Genomic DNA, 15,054 nt, shown 5'->3' on the forward strand with positions numbered 1-15,054 from the left:
CGTATATTTCTCTAACGTCCTAGTGGATGCTGGGGACTCCGTAAGGACCATGGGAATAGACTGGCTCCGCAGGAGACATGGGCACTTTAAGAAAGAATTTGGATTCTGGTGTGCTCTGGCTCCTCCCTCTATGTCCCTCCTTCAGTTTGAATCTGTGCCCGGACGAGCTGGGTGCTATTTAGTGAGCTTTCCTGAGCTTGCTGTAAGAAAGTATTTTGTTAGGTTTTTTATTTTCAGGGAGCACTGCTGGCAACAGACTCCCTGCATCGTGGGACTGAGGGGAGAGAAGCAGCCCTACTCTCTGAAGATAGGTCATGCTTCTTAGGCTACTGGACACCATTAGCTCCAGAGGGATCGTACACAGGATCTCACCCTTTGTCGTCCGATCCCGGAGCCGCGCCGCCGTCCCCCTCGCGGAGCCGGAAGACAGAAGCCGGGTGAAAGAAGCAAGAAGACTTCGAAATCGGCGGCAGAAGACTCCAGTCATCACTGAGGTAGCGCACAGCACTGCAGCTGTGCGCCATTGCTCCCGCACTACACCCACATACTCCGGTCACTGTACGGGGGGAGGGGAGAGGCCAGCAATTAGGACCTCTTGGCAAAAGTTACACATATATACAGTTGGGCACTGTATGTATGTATGAGCCCCGCCATAATAGTGTACAGAAACGTGGGACAGAAGCCCGCCGTCGAGGGGGCGGGGCTTCTTCCTCAGCACTCAGCAGCGCCATTTTCGCTCCGCTGAGAGGAAGCTCCCCAGCCTCTCCCCTGCAGTTACATAGAAGAGGGTAAAAAGAGAGGGGGGGGGGGGGGCACATAAATTTGGCGCAAAAACATAATATACAGCAGCTACTGGGTTAACACTAAGTTACTGTGTGATTCCTGGGACATATAGAGCTGGGGTGTGTGCTGACATACTCTCTCTCTCTGTCTCTCCAAAAGGCCTTGTGGGGGAACTGTCTTCAAAAAGAGCATCCCCTGTGTGTGTGGTGTCGGTACGCTTGTGTCGACATGTTTGACGAGGAAGGCTATGTGGAAGCAGAGCGGGAGCAAATGAATGTGGGGTCTCCGCCGACGGCGCCGACACCTGATTGGATGGATATGTGGAAGGTTTTAAATGATAATGTTAATTCCTTGCATAAAAGGTTGGATAAAGCTGAAACCTTAGGACAGTCAGGGTCTCAACCCATGCCTGATCCGATGTCGCAGTGGCCGTCAGGGTCTCAGAAGCGCCCACTATCCCAAATTGTTGACACCGATACCGACATGGATTCTGACTCCAGTGTCGATTACGATGATGCAAAGTTACAGCCTAAATTGGCTAAAGCCATCCGTTATATGATTATAGCAATGAAGGATGTGTTGCACATCACAGAGGAAACCCCAGTCCCTGACAAGAGGGTTCATATGTATGGGGAAAAAAGGCAGGAGGTGACCTTTCCCCCTTCACATGAGCTAAATGAGTTATGTGAAAAGGCTTGGGAATCTCCAGATAAAAAACTGCAGATTTCCAAGAGGATGCTTATGGCGTATCCCTTCCCGCCAACGGACAGGTTACGCTGGGAATCCTCCCCTAGGGTGGACAAAGCTCTAACACGCTTATCCAAGAGGGTAGCCCTGCCATCACAGGATACGGCCACCCTAAAAGATGCTGCGGATAGAAAGCAAGAGGGTACCCTGAAGTCCATTTATACACATTCAGGTACCTTACTAAGGCCGGCAATTGCGTCGGCCTGGGTGTGTAGTGCTGTAGCAGCATGGACGGATACCTTGTCTGAGGAACTTGAAACCTTAGACAAGGATACTATATTAATGACCCTGGGGCATATAAAAGACGCTGTCCTATATATGAGAGATGCTCAAAGAGACATTAGCCTACTGGGCTCTAGAATAAATGCAATGTCGATTTCTGCCAGAAGGGTCCTGTGGACTCTGCAATGGACAGGCGATGCCGACTCAAAAGCAACAGCTGGGAAGTCTACATTTTTGCCCCATGTTCCCTCACAACTAAAGAAAGCACCGTATTATCAGGTACAGTCCTTTCGGCCCAAGCGGGTTAAAGGCGCGTCCTTTCTGCCCAGAGGCAGAGTTAGAGGGAAAAAGCTGCAGCATACAGCCAGTTCCCAGGAGCAAAAGTCCTCCCCCGCTTCCTCAAGTCCACAGCATGACGCTGGGGCTCCACAGGCAGAGCCAGGTATGGTGGGGGCCCGTCTCAAGCATTTCAGTAATCAGTGGGCTCGCTCACGGGTGGATCCCTGGATCCTTCAAATAGTATCTCAGGGGTACAAACTGGAATTTGAGACGTCTCCCCCCCGCCGTTTCCTCAAATCTGCCTTGCTAACCACTCCCTCAGGCAGGGAGGCAGTGTTACAGGCAATTCAAAAGCTGTATTCACAACAAGTGATAGTAAAGGTGCCCCTACTTCAACAAGGAAGGGGTTACTATTCCACAATGTTTGTGGTACCGAAACCGGACGGTTCAGTGAGACCCATTTTAAATTTGAAATCCTTGAACACATATATCAAAAAATTCAAGTTCAAGATGGAATCGCTCAGGGCGGTTATTGCAAGCCTGGACGAGGGAGATTACATGGTATCGCTGGACATCAAGGATGCTTACCTACATGTCCCCATTTACCATCCTCACCAGGAGTACCTCAGGTTTGTGGTACAAGATTGTCATTACCAATTCCAGACGTTGCCGTTCGGTCTCTCCACGGCTCCGAGGGTCTTTACCAAGGTAATGGCGGAAATGATGATACTCCTTCGAAGGAAGGGAGTTTTAATTATCCCGTACTTGGACGATCTCCTGATAAAGGCGAGGTCCAGAGAGCAGTTGTTGGTAGGGGTAGCACTATCTCGGGAAGTGCTACAACAGCACGGCTGGATTCTAAACATTCCAAAGTCACAGCTGGTCCCTACGACACGCCTGCTGTTCCTAGGGATGGTTCTGGACACAGAACAGAGAAAAGTGTTTCTCCCGGAGGAGAAGGCCAAGGAGCTGTCATCTCTAGTCAGAGGCCTCCTAAAACCAAAACAGGTGTCGGTGCATCACTGCACGCGGATCCTGGGAAAAATGGTAGCTTCCTACGAAGCGATTCCATTCGGCAGGTTTCATGCAAGAACCTTTCAGTGGGACCTGTTGGAAAAGTGGTCCGGATCGCATCTTCAGATGCATCGTCTGATAACCCTGTCTCCAAGGACAAGGGTGTCTCTGCTGTGGTGGCTGCAGAGTGCTCATCTTCAAGAGGGCCGCAGATTCGGCATACAGGACTGGGTCCTGGTGACCACGGATGCCAGCCTTCGAGGCTGGGGAGCAGTCACACAGGGAAGAAACTTCCAAGGACTATGGTCAAGTCAGGAGACTTCCCTGCACATAAATATTCTGGAACTAAGGGCCATTTACAATGCCCTAAGTCAGGCAAAACCCCTGCTTCAAAACCAGCCGGTACTGATCCAGTCAGACAACATCACGGCAGTCGCCCATGTAAATCGACAGGGCGGCACGAGAAGCAGGACGGCGATGGCAGAAGCCACAAGGATTCTCCGATGGGCGGAAAATCACGTGTTAGCACTGTCAGCAGTGTTCATTCCGGGAGTGGACAACTGGGTAGCAGACTTCCTCAGCAGGCACGACCTCCACCCGGGAGAGTGGGGACTTCATCCAGAAGTCTTTCAAATGATTGTAAACCAGTGGGAAAAACCACAGGTGGACATGATGGCGTCCCGCCTAAACAAAAAGCTAGAAAAATATTGCGCCAGGTCAAGAGACCCGCAGGCGATAGCTGTGGTCGCTCTGGTAACACCGTGGGTGTACCGATCGGTTTATGTGTTCCCTCCTCTTCCTCTTATACCAAAGGTACTGAGGATAATAAGGAGAAGAGGAGTAAGAACTATACTCATTGTTCCGGATTGGCCAAGAAGAGCGTGGTATCCGGAACTTCAAGAAATGAGGTCAGAGGACCCATGGCCTCTACCGCTCAGACAGAACCTGCTGCAGCAGGGGCCCTGTCTGTTCCAAGACTTACCGCGGCTGCGTTTGACGGCATGGCGGTTGAACACCGGATCCTGAAGGAAAAGGGCATTCCGGAGGAAGTCATTCCTACGCTGATGAAAGCTAGGAAAGAAGTAACCGCGAACCATTATCACCGCATATGGCGAAAATATGTTGCGTGGTGTGAGGCCAGGAAGGCCCCAACGGAAGAATTTCAGCTGGGCCGGTTCCTGCACTTCCTACAGTCAGGGGTGACTATGGGCCTTAAATTGGGTTCCATTAAGGTCCAGATTTCGGCTCTGTCGATCTTCTTCCAGAAAGAATTGGCTTCACTACCTGAAGTTCAGACTTTTGTTAAGGGAGTGCTGCATGTTCAGCCCCCTTTTGTGCCTCCAGTGGCACCTTGGGATCTCAACGTGGTGTTGGATTTCCTAAAGTCACATTGGTTTGAGCCACTGAAAACCGTGGATTTAAAATATCTCACGTGGAAAGTGGTCATGTTGTTGGCCTTGGCTTCGGCCAGGCGTGTTTCAGAATTGGCGGCTTTGTCATGTAAAAGCCCTTATCTGATTTTCCATATGGATAGGGCAGAATTGAGGACTCGTCCCCAGTTTCTCCCCAAAGTGGTATCGGCTTTTCATCTGAACCAACCTATCGTGGTGCCTGCGGCTACGAATGACTTGGAGGCTTCCAAGTTGTTGGATGTAGTCAGGGCCCTAAAAATGTATGTTTCCAGGACAGCTGGAATCAGGAAGACTGACTCGCTTTTTATCCTGTATGCGCCCAACAAGTTGGGTGCACCTGCTTCTAAGCAGACTATTGCTCGCTGGATCTGTAGTACGATTCAGCTTGCACATTCTGCGGCTGGACTGCCGCATCCTAAATCAGTAAAAGCCCATTCCACGAGGAAAGTGGGCTCTTCTTGGGCGGCTGCCCGAGGGGTCTCGGCTCTTCAACTTTGCCGAGCTGCTTCTTGGTCAGGGGCAAACACGTTTGCTAAATTCTACAAATTTGATACCCTGGCTGAGGAGGACCTTGAGTTCTCTCATTCGGTGCTGCAGAGTCATCCGCACTCTCCCGCCCGTTTGGGAGCTTTGGTATAATCCCCATGGTCCTTACGGAGTCCCCAGCATCCACTTAGGACGTTAGAGAAAATAAGAATTTACTCACCGGTAATTCTATTTCTCATAGTCCGTAGTGGATGCTGGGCGCCCATCCCAAGTGCGGATTGTCTGCAATACTTGTATATAGTTATTGCTTAACTAAAGGGTTATTGTTGAGCTATCTGTTGAGAGGCTCAGTTGTTATCATGCTGTTAACTGGGTATTGTATCACGAATTATACGGTGTGATTGGTGTGGCTGGTTTGAGTCTTACCCTGGATTCAAAATCCTTCCTAATTGTGTCAGCTCTTACGGGCACAGTATCCTAACTGAGGTCTGGAGGAGGGTCTTAGTGGAAGGAGCCAGTGCACACCAGTAGTCTAAAAGCTTTCTTTATAGTTGTGCCCAGTCTCCTGCGGAGACGCTAATCCCCATGGTCCTTACGGAGTCCCCAGCATCCACTACGGACTATGAGAAATAGAATTACCGGTGAGTAAATTCTTATTTTTCCGATGCAAAATCCAACATGTACGAAATCATTGTTTGCTGATTCAGACCCATATTGGACCATAGATGTGTGGACCTCACATGTGACACTCTCAAATGTAACTTAATATAAATAAACATTGAATTTTATGGTAAATTTGTACTAGAAAGGGGTCTGAATTGGCATGTAAATTGATATGAGGTGGGTGTGGTCCAATAGCATGTACAGGGCTAGAGTATTCCCGCAAAGCTCTTGTTCTGTGGAAATGTTGCTTTTTAATACATTTAAACAAAAAAACAAAAGCTAAAAGACCTTGCATGTTTAGTCTGTGCAGTGTGTAACTGATTGGGGACAGTGATCGGACTCCTAGAGTTTACAAATGTGGCGACCCCTGTGTCTAGCTTTATATATCTGAAGTTTTGTTATTCCAATGGGGAAAATAAGTTGTTCCTTAAGAAATGTACATTTGATTATTATGCAAACCTGCATCATATTGAATAAAGAACTGCTAGTGGACAACATATGTTGTCTGACAGGTTACAACCGTGCTGAATTTACGTGACCTGATTTACATCCTCGGAGGAATTATAGGATACTTATGTTAATAAGCAATTATCACCTCATTTCTTCTGTAGTAACCTCACGGTTTAGTGTACAAGGGTGTTACAGCAAGTGCTGATAGTTTACAACAATACTGATGCTAAAAATTTTGTAGATAAGAATAGCTTTAGGTCTCTAGGTGATCTGTCATATTTTGTGTGACCTTATTGCTTTTTTTTGTTGTACTCTTTCTCAGCATATGTTGGACAGCTATAAGAAATATTGTGTGCGGGTCTAGCAATATTCTCTTTTCTTTTTAGTAAACCTTTGCTAATGGTAAATATTAATGAAATACAACAGGCAATGGCTTATAGATAGACTGAGATACAGTGTAGACGGGGCTAGACAAAAATCATGTAGTGTCGTGCTGGCCATTTTCTTAGTTTCTGATTTAGAATCAGAATCTGCTTTATTGGCCAGGCATACTTGCGTATGCTAGGAAATTGTCTTCGGTTTGCTATACAACAGCCAAGTAGGTAACAGATAAGCAGGTGGTGGAGGGGCAAGTAAAGTCAGACAGATGGGGATACCGTAGGGACACAAGTGAGTTACATGTATGTCTAGTCAGTCAGTGTTCAGAAGTTCAGGCAGACCACTTGGGGAAAAAACTTTTGAGGCTTCTGGTGGATCCAGCAGGGCCCTGTAATGCCTGTCTGAAGGAAGCAAGTTAAACATGCTGTGGCTGGGGTGTAGCTGGTCCTTTTACTATCTTCATTGCCCGCTTTTTAGCTCTGGACCGGTACAGGTCCTGGACTGAGTGAAGGTCGGCCCGATCTTCTCTGTGGGTCTGACCACCTTTTTGGAGCCTGCATCTGTCCCTTGCGCTAGCGGAGCAGTACCATACCAGTATCGAGGAGCACAGTAATGACTCAGTAGAAGCTTCTGTGGGATGTTGAACTTCCTTAGTTGCCTGAGGAAGAATAACCTCTGCTGCGCTTTCCCGACGGTGGCGTCAGCGCAGGACCCCCATTTAAGGTCCCTGGAGATTGTGGTCCCAAGGAACTTGAAGGAGTCCACTAGTGATACAATACTGTCGGCAATCGTTAGTGGAGGTGCACTAGCTGACTTCTTCCTGAAGTCCACTATCTTCTCAACAGTTTTGAGGGGGTTGAGCTCAAGGTTGTTGTGGCTGCACCACTGGGCCAACCAGTGTTTTCTATAACGATCAAATCATACAGTTTTTTTTTTTAAAAACATGATTTTTATGAATGACAGTTGAATTATGATATCCCGTACCCTGTCTTCTTTATGTGCTCTCTGTATTTAATGGTTACTGTCTGTTGGCAAATGAAACTATTTCAAACTCCAAGGGACTGTGTAGCTGAGATGCAGTCCCTGGTTTGAGTAGCTGTTTGCGCTGGGGATTTGAAAGCCGGTGACGTCTGGTAGATGTGACACTAGTGTGATTTCCCCTGTGATATACCCTTGAGCTTAAAGCATTTTCCCTAAGCACCCATCCTAACACTAGCTATTAAGCACACTCCAACATAGACACTAAGGGGTATATGCAATTGCGGTCGAATTTCCGAAAATGTCGAAAAACGGGACATTTTGGCAAAAAAAAAAAAATCGACAATGCAATTCGGTACTTTCCGTCAAAAAAACGGACTTTCCAAATTCGACACTTTAAAATTCGACATTTGTCAAATTCGACATTTCTGCAATGGTACAAATGCGGCAATTCGCCAAAAGTATATTCAATTGAAGTTTGGAAATTCGACAACAGTGCTTTTAGACAGTAAATTCGTCATTTTCAATCCGCCACACTTTGGTGGCGGAATCTAATTAAAAAAATTTAAAAACATGTTTTTTTTTGGTGTTTTTTTTATTGGTTAATAGCATATCTATTTATATTAGAAGGGATTAGGTACTTGGTTTGTCTATATTTTGGAGGCACAAGTATTTATATATTTTTAATTTTTTTTTTTTTTTTGTAATGGAATGGTAAAAATCAGAAAAAAAATTGCGTGGGGTCCCCCCTCCTAAGCATAACCAGCCTCTGGCTCTTCGAGCCGGTCCTGGTTCTAAAAATCCAGGGGGGGAAATGACAGGGGATCCCCCGTATTTTTAAAACCAGCACCGGGCTCTGCGCCTGGTGCAAAAAATACGGGTCCCCCGTATTTTTTACACCAGCATCGGGCTCCACTAGCTGGACAGATAATGCCACAGCCGGGGGTCATTTTTATACAGCGCCCTGCGGCCGTGGCATTAAATATCCAACTAGTCACCCCTGGCCGGGGTACCCTGGGGGAGTGGGGACCCTATCAATCAAGGGGTCCCCCCCCCCAGCCACCCAAGGGCCAGGGGTGAAGCCCGAGGCTGCCCCCCCCCCCCCCCCCCCCCCATCCAAGGGCTGCGGATGGGGGGCTGATAGCCTTGAGAAAATTGAAAGAATATTGTTTTTTCCAGTAGTACTGCAAGCCTCCCCCGCAAGCTGGTACTTGGAGAACCACAAGTACCAGCATGCAGGAGAAAAACGGGCCCGCTGGTACCTGTAGTTCTACTGGGAAAAAAAATACCCAAATAAAAACAGGACACGCACACCGTGATAGTAAAACTTAATTTCACACATGTCGACACATACATACTTGCCTATGTTCACACGCCGACCTCTGTCCACTTGTCCAAGTAGAATCCACGTGTACCTGTGAATAAAATTATACTCACCTGATCCAGTGTCCAGATTATAATCCACGTACTTGGCAAAATAATAAAAACGAACACCCGGACCAAATGGACTGAAAGGGGTCCCATGTTTACACATGGGACCCCTTTTCACGAATGCCAAGACCCCACGTGACTGCTGTCACAGAAAGGTCCCTTCAGCCAATCAGGAAGCGCTACTTCGTGGCACTCACCTGATTGGCTGTATGCGCGTCTGCTGTTAGACAGCGCATCGCACAGCTCCCTCCATTAGTTTCAATGGTGGGAACTTTGCCGTCAGCGGTGGGGTTACCCGCGGTCAGCCGCTGACCGCGGGTGACCTGAGCGCAAAGTTCCCACCATTGAATATAATGGAGAGGCTTTGCGATGCGCTGTTTGACAGCTCAGACGCGCATAGCCAATCAGCAGAGTGCCAGGACGTTGCGCTCGCTGATTGACTGAAGAGACCTTTCTGTGACAGCAGTCACGTGGGGTCTCTGCATTCGGGGAAATTGGTCCCATGTGTAAACATGGGACCCCGTTTGGTCCAGGTGTTCGTTTTTTTTTTTTTTTTGCCAAGTACTTGGATTATAATCTGGACACTGGATCAGGTGAGTATGATTTTATTTACAGGTACACGTGGATTCTACTTGGACAAGTGGACAGAGGTCGGCGTGTGAACATAGGTAAGTATGTGTGTGTCGACATGTGTGAAATAAAGTTTTACTATCACGGTGTGTGTCCTGTTTTTATTTGGGTATTTTTTTTCCAGTAGAACTACAGGTACCAGCGGGCCCGTTTTTCTCCCGCATGCTGGTACTTGTGGTTCTCCAAGTACCATCTTGCGGGGGAGGCTTGCTGGGACTTGTAGTACTACTGGAAAAAACAATATTCTTTCAATTTTCTCAAGGCTATCAGCCCCCCATCTGCAGCCCTTGGATGGGGGGACATCCTCGGGCTTCACCCCTTGCCCTTGGGTGGCTGGGGGGGGGACCCCTTGATTGAAGGGGTCCCCACTCCCCCAGGGTACCCCGGCCAGTGGTGACTAGTTGGATATTTAATGCCATGGCCGCAGGGCGCTGTATAAAAGTGACCCCCGGCTGTGGCATTATCTGTCCAGCTAGTGGAGCCCGATGCTGGTGTAAAAAATACGGGGGACCCCTACTCCTTTTTGTCCCCCGTATTTTTTGCACCAGGCGCAGAGCCCGGTGCTGGTTTTAAAAATACGGGGGATCCCCTGTAATTTCCCCCCCGCATTTTTAGAACCAGGACCAGCTCGAAGAGCCCAAGGCTGGCCTTGAGTAAAATGACAGAATATTGTTTTTTCCAGTAGTACTACAAGTCCCAGCAAGCCTCCCCCGCAAGCTGGTACTTGGAGAACCACAAGTACCAGCATTCGGGAGAAAAACGGGCCCGCTGGTACCTGTAGTAGTAGTAGTAGTAGTAGTAGTAGTAGTAGTAGTAGTACTACTGGAAAAAAAATACCCAAATAAAAACAGGAAACACACACCGTGACAACTTTATTACACACTGCCGACACACATACATACTTACCTATGTTGACACGCCGACTGCCACAGTCTCCGACGATCCGAGGGTACCTGTGAAAAAAATTATTCTCACCTGCCAGTGTCCAGAGATAAATCCACGTCCAGAGATAATCCTCGTACTTGGCAAAAAAAAAAACACGAACACCCGAACCACCGAACTGAAAGGGGTCCCATGTTGACACATGAGACCCCTTTCCCCGAATGCCGGGACATCACGTGACTCCTGTCACTGAGGTCCCTTCAGCCAATCAGGAAGCGCTACTCCGTGGCGCTCACCTGATTGGCTGTGCGCGTCTAAGCTCAGACAGCGCATCGCACAGCTGCCTCCATTACTTTCAATGGTGGGAACTTTGCCGTCAGCGGTGGGGTTACCCGCGGTCAGCCGCTGACTGCGGGTGACCCCACCACTAACGGCAAAGTTCCCACCATTGAATATAATGGAGGGAGCTGTGCGATGCGCTGACAGCTCAGACGCGCACAGAGCCAATCAGCAGAGTGCAAGGACGTTGCGCTCGCTGATTGGCTTACGAGACCTTTCAGTGACAGCAGTCACGGGGGGGTCTCTCTGCATTCGGGGAAAGGGGTCCCATGTTTCAACATGGTACCCCTTTCAGTTCGCTGGTCGGGTGTTCGTTTTCTTTTTTTGACAAGTACGTGGATTTATCTCTGGACCATGGATCAGGTGAGTATAATTATCTTTTATTTTCAGGTACCCGTGGATTCTACTTGGAGAAGAGGACCGACTTCTTCGTGTCAACATAGGTAAGTATGTGTGTGTGTCGGCAGTGTGTAATAAAGTTGTACTTGTCACGGTGTGTGTCTCCTGTTTTTATTTGGGTATTTTTTCCCCAGTAGTACTATAGGTACCAGCGGGCCCGGTTTTCCTCCGCATGCTGGTACTTGTGGTTCTCCAAGTACCAGCTTGCGGGGGAGGCTTGCTGGGACTTGTAGTACTATTGGGAAAAAAATATTCTGTCATTTTACTCAAGGCTATCAGCCTCCCATCCGCAGCCCTTGGATGGGGGGGACAGCCTCGGGCTTCACCCTTGGGTGGCTGGGGGGGGGGACCCCTTGATTGAAGGGGTCCCCACTCCCCCAGGGTACCCCGGCCAGGGGTGACTGGTTGGATATTTAATGCCACGGCCGCAAGGCACTGTATAAAAGTGACCCCCGGCTGTGGCATTATCTGTCCAGCTAGTAAAGCCCGATGCTGGTGTAAAAAATACGGGGGATCCCTACTTTTTGTCCCCCGTATTTTTTGCACCAGGCGCAGAGCCCGGTGCTGGTTTTAAAAATACGGGGGATCCCCTGTAATTTTCCCCCCGCATTTTTAGAACCAGGACCAGCTCGAAGAGCCCAAGGCTGGTTATGCTTTGGAGGGGGGACCCCACGCCATTTTTTTTCTGAATTTTACCATTCCATCTAAAAAAAAAAAAAAAAAAATATTTTAAAAAATATATAAATAATACTTGTGCCTCCAAAAAAGACAAACCAAGTACCTATTTCCTTCTAATATAAATAGATATGCTATTATCAATAAAAAAAACACACAAAAAAAAACATGTTTTAATTTTTTTTTATTAGTTTCACCCACCAAAGTGTGGCGGATTGAAAATGTCGAATTTACTGTCTAAAAGCACTGTTGTCGAATTTCCAAACTTCAATTGAATACACTTTGGTCGAATTGCAGCACTTGTATCATTGCAGAAAAGTCGAATTTGACAAAAGTCGAATTTCAAAAAGTCGAATTTTGAAAGTCCGTTTTTTGGACGGAAACCACTGAATTGCATTGACTTTATTTTTTTGGCGAAAAATTCCCGGAATTCGACAATTTCGGGAATTTGACCGCAATTGCATATACCCCTAAAGCTTTTCATATAGACTTTACAGTTCCAAGTTACTTCTGCAAAACGGAGTCCGATTGTCACTCAGATGAGTATTGTGAGATGTTTACTGGTTCTTCACCAAACTCTCATATGATTTACGTTTCGGGATTCCGGCGTCTGTATTTCAGCGCTAGTCGGGATTCCGGCATCCGCATTGTGACGTCCTGGATCCCCACTAGTGGTATGGTCACCGCTTCACTTGCATTTGTTGTGGAATTGAATTAAAACCTGATTTGGACATTTGTGTTTGTCTCTTTTTCAGCAAAAATAGTTTGACGTTGTTATTTATTTAAAAATATAGTGTAGATCTACAGTTACAGCACCAACGTTCATTTTTTTATACAATACGTGGTTTTCAGTTCCTGTGGTATGTTTGAGAGAAATGTATTTTCAAAGAACCTGATACTCCTATAGCTTGTCATCCTGCTGTTAAGGGGCACCAGCAAACTTGCTTTAAATGGGAAGCTTCTGTTCTTTCTTGAAACCTCTAACACCAGAACAGATGGATGGAGCATGTAAGGTTTTACCTCTGAGGTGGTAAGTGAAGCCTCTCATTAACACTGAATTTACCACTTCGTTAGCAACATTACTTCCTGTTGAGAAACGCTAATATATCATCTCAAATGGAGTGAGCATACATTTACCTCTGTTCATAATAAGTTGCAACATAGATGCTTAGTTTTCACTTTACTGTTAGGCGTTTAATTTTCTCTATCCTTTTGTACAAAGAATAGCATTAAACTTGCTAGCAGAATGTATGCTCTTTATAGTAAACTTATTCTAAATGTGAACCATCTTTAGCTTGTCCGAGTCCTGCTGGGTGATGCTTTAGCACCATTTTGGAGTGCTAAAATTTACTAAAATGTGAATTTTCTGTCTTTGTGGGAACATGCCTCTGGTATACTGCTGGGAGTACTGATATGTTCAGGGGAGTCACAGACCAGAAATTAATTCCTTTGTGCAGTTAGCACATTTAATTTGTGCTGGATTGTAAATATATTTAGTGCATCACTTCTGATTAAGTATTTTTAATAAGTTAAATGGCATATATTAAACCAGAAAGTATTCTGTTTAAGCATTCTTAAAAAGGAAGACAAGTATTTTACGTGTTGTTACTTTCAGGTTAGTGAAGGAGCAGTGCTCTGTACCACAGATTTGTCTGGTTCCTTTTTATATAGATTTTTTTTTTTCTACATTTTTTTTTTTATTAATCATGCAAAAGTACAGTACACCATAAAGTATGTCAAAGACAAAAATAGCAAATTATAAGTGTATTTTAAACATCAACTATAAAGAAAACAGCACAGTTAACATAAAACAATTATTACAAAAAGAGGAAAAGACAGCATGCAAAACCCAACCAACCAAAGCATGGTCAGCAGACCTTCCCCCTTAACAATAAACCCAAGAATTAAGAACAAAGACCAGCTGGACATTTTTTATTTCGGGTATCATGCTAAGAAGTGCAATGGAAATACATATGTATTTGACGTTTGAGCTCCAGACTATGAGAATCTATAAACCCCTCCCACAGCTGATAGAGGCGGTTTTAGTTTCCTTATGTAGGGTTGTCTCAAGCCAGTCCAAGGCAAGAAGTTTATTTTGGAATAAAGAGACCACTGATGTGGAATTTGCATGAGTTTACATTTGTATTATGCTCTAACGAGCTACCGCTGATATTATCAACATTAACACGCAGAAGCCATCGGGATGGTTCCTGGTGGCCTCAATTTGCATCTGCCCCTAAGACTAAAGGTGCCCACACACGGCACGATAATTTAAATGATGTGGGTATTTCCTGCCGACCGGACCGACACGTCGTTTAAAAAGTGCTATGTGTATAGGCGGTAACGACGGCGATGCACACACCCGTGGGACGTTTGTCGCCTCCTCAGATCTCTTCAACATGCAGAAACATCTGAAGTGGTGGCGAACGATGCCATGCTGACTATTGCTGATCCGGAATGGCATACTGTGTCCATTTAAATCCCCATTCAATTTATTATTATTATTATTATTTCTACGATCTACTACTTGTTATACTCAACTGCTGGAAACTGATTTCAAGCCACAAAAAATAAATAAATCCCCATCGCTGTCTGTCTTTCTGCTTTAAAGACTTCCTTTAGAGCTTCAGACTGAACAATGCAGTTACAGTATAGTGAAGCTTGGTCCCATATTTGGGAGCCTTTTGCTCTAAATAAGGGATGGGACACCTTTGGCCATCCAGCTGCTGTTGAACTACACATCCCAGTGTGCCCTGCAACAGTTTTAGCATGGCCAAATAACAAAACTGTTGCAGGGTATGCTGATAAGTATATTCAGCAACCACTGAAGGGCCAAATGTTCCCCATCCCTGCTCTAAATCATATTACATGTTACACATAATTTACAAAGGCAAGATGGAAAAATGACTTTGTTATACAAACAATTCCTGTTCAGAGCTAGAAAATATGAAAATGGTTTAGCCCTATGCAATGCAGTATTTGCATAGATATCTAGCAGCAAAACTGTTAATGTTGCTTGGGTAGCAGCCATCACATTCAGGTCTGCTAATTTATGTAGTTAGAGGGCATGGCAACCCTGCCATTATGCCAGATGGGTGCATGTGGGATAGAAAAGTATAACAAATTGTATCTGGATTTTCTTAAAGCTTTGTTTCACTGCTACTGTAATGTTAATTATGCCGTTTTAAAAATAGTTTAAATTTCTACCTTCTAATGCGAATTCAATACTACATCATTAATGTCTTGCGTAGCCTATTAGAAATGCATTAGAATATGTTGCCTTGAA

General features: G+C 46.0%; 1 protein-coding gene across 11 annotated transcripts in view; it reads left to right on the forward strand.

The window, feature by feature from the left end:
• Positions 1-15,054, forward strand: part of ZNF644 (zinc finger protein 644) — a 212,403-nt gene that overhangs the window by 112,042 nt on the left and 85,307 nt on the right. The window lies entirely within an intron of this gene.

Source organism: Pseudophryne corroboree, chromosome 9 (assembly GCF_028390025.1).
Source record: "Pseudophryne corroboree isolate aPseCor3 chromosome 9, aPseCor3.hap2, whole genome shotgun sequence".
Lineage (NCBI taxonomy): Eukaryota > Metazoa > Chordata > Amphibia > Anura > Myobatrachidae > Pseudophryne > Pseudophryne corroboree.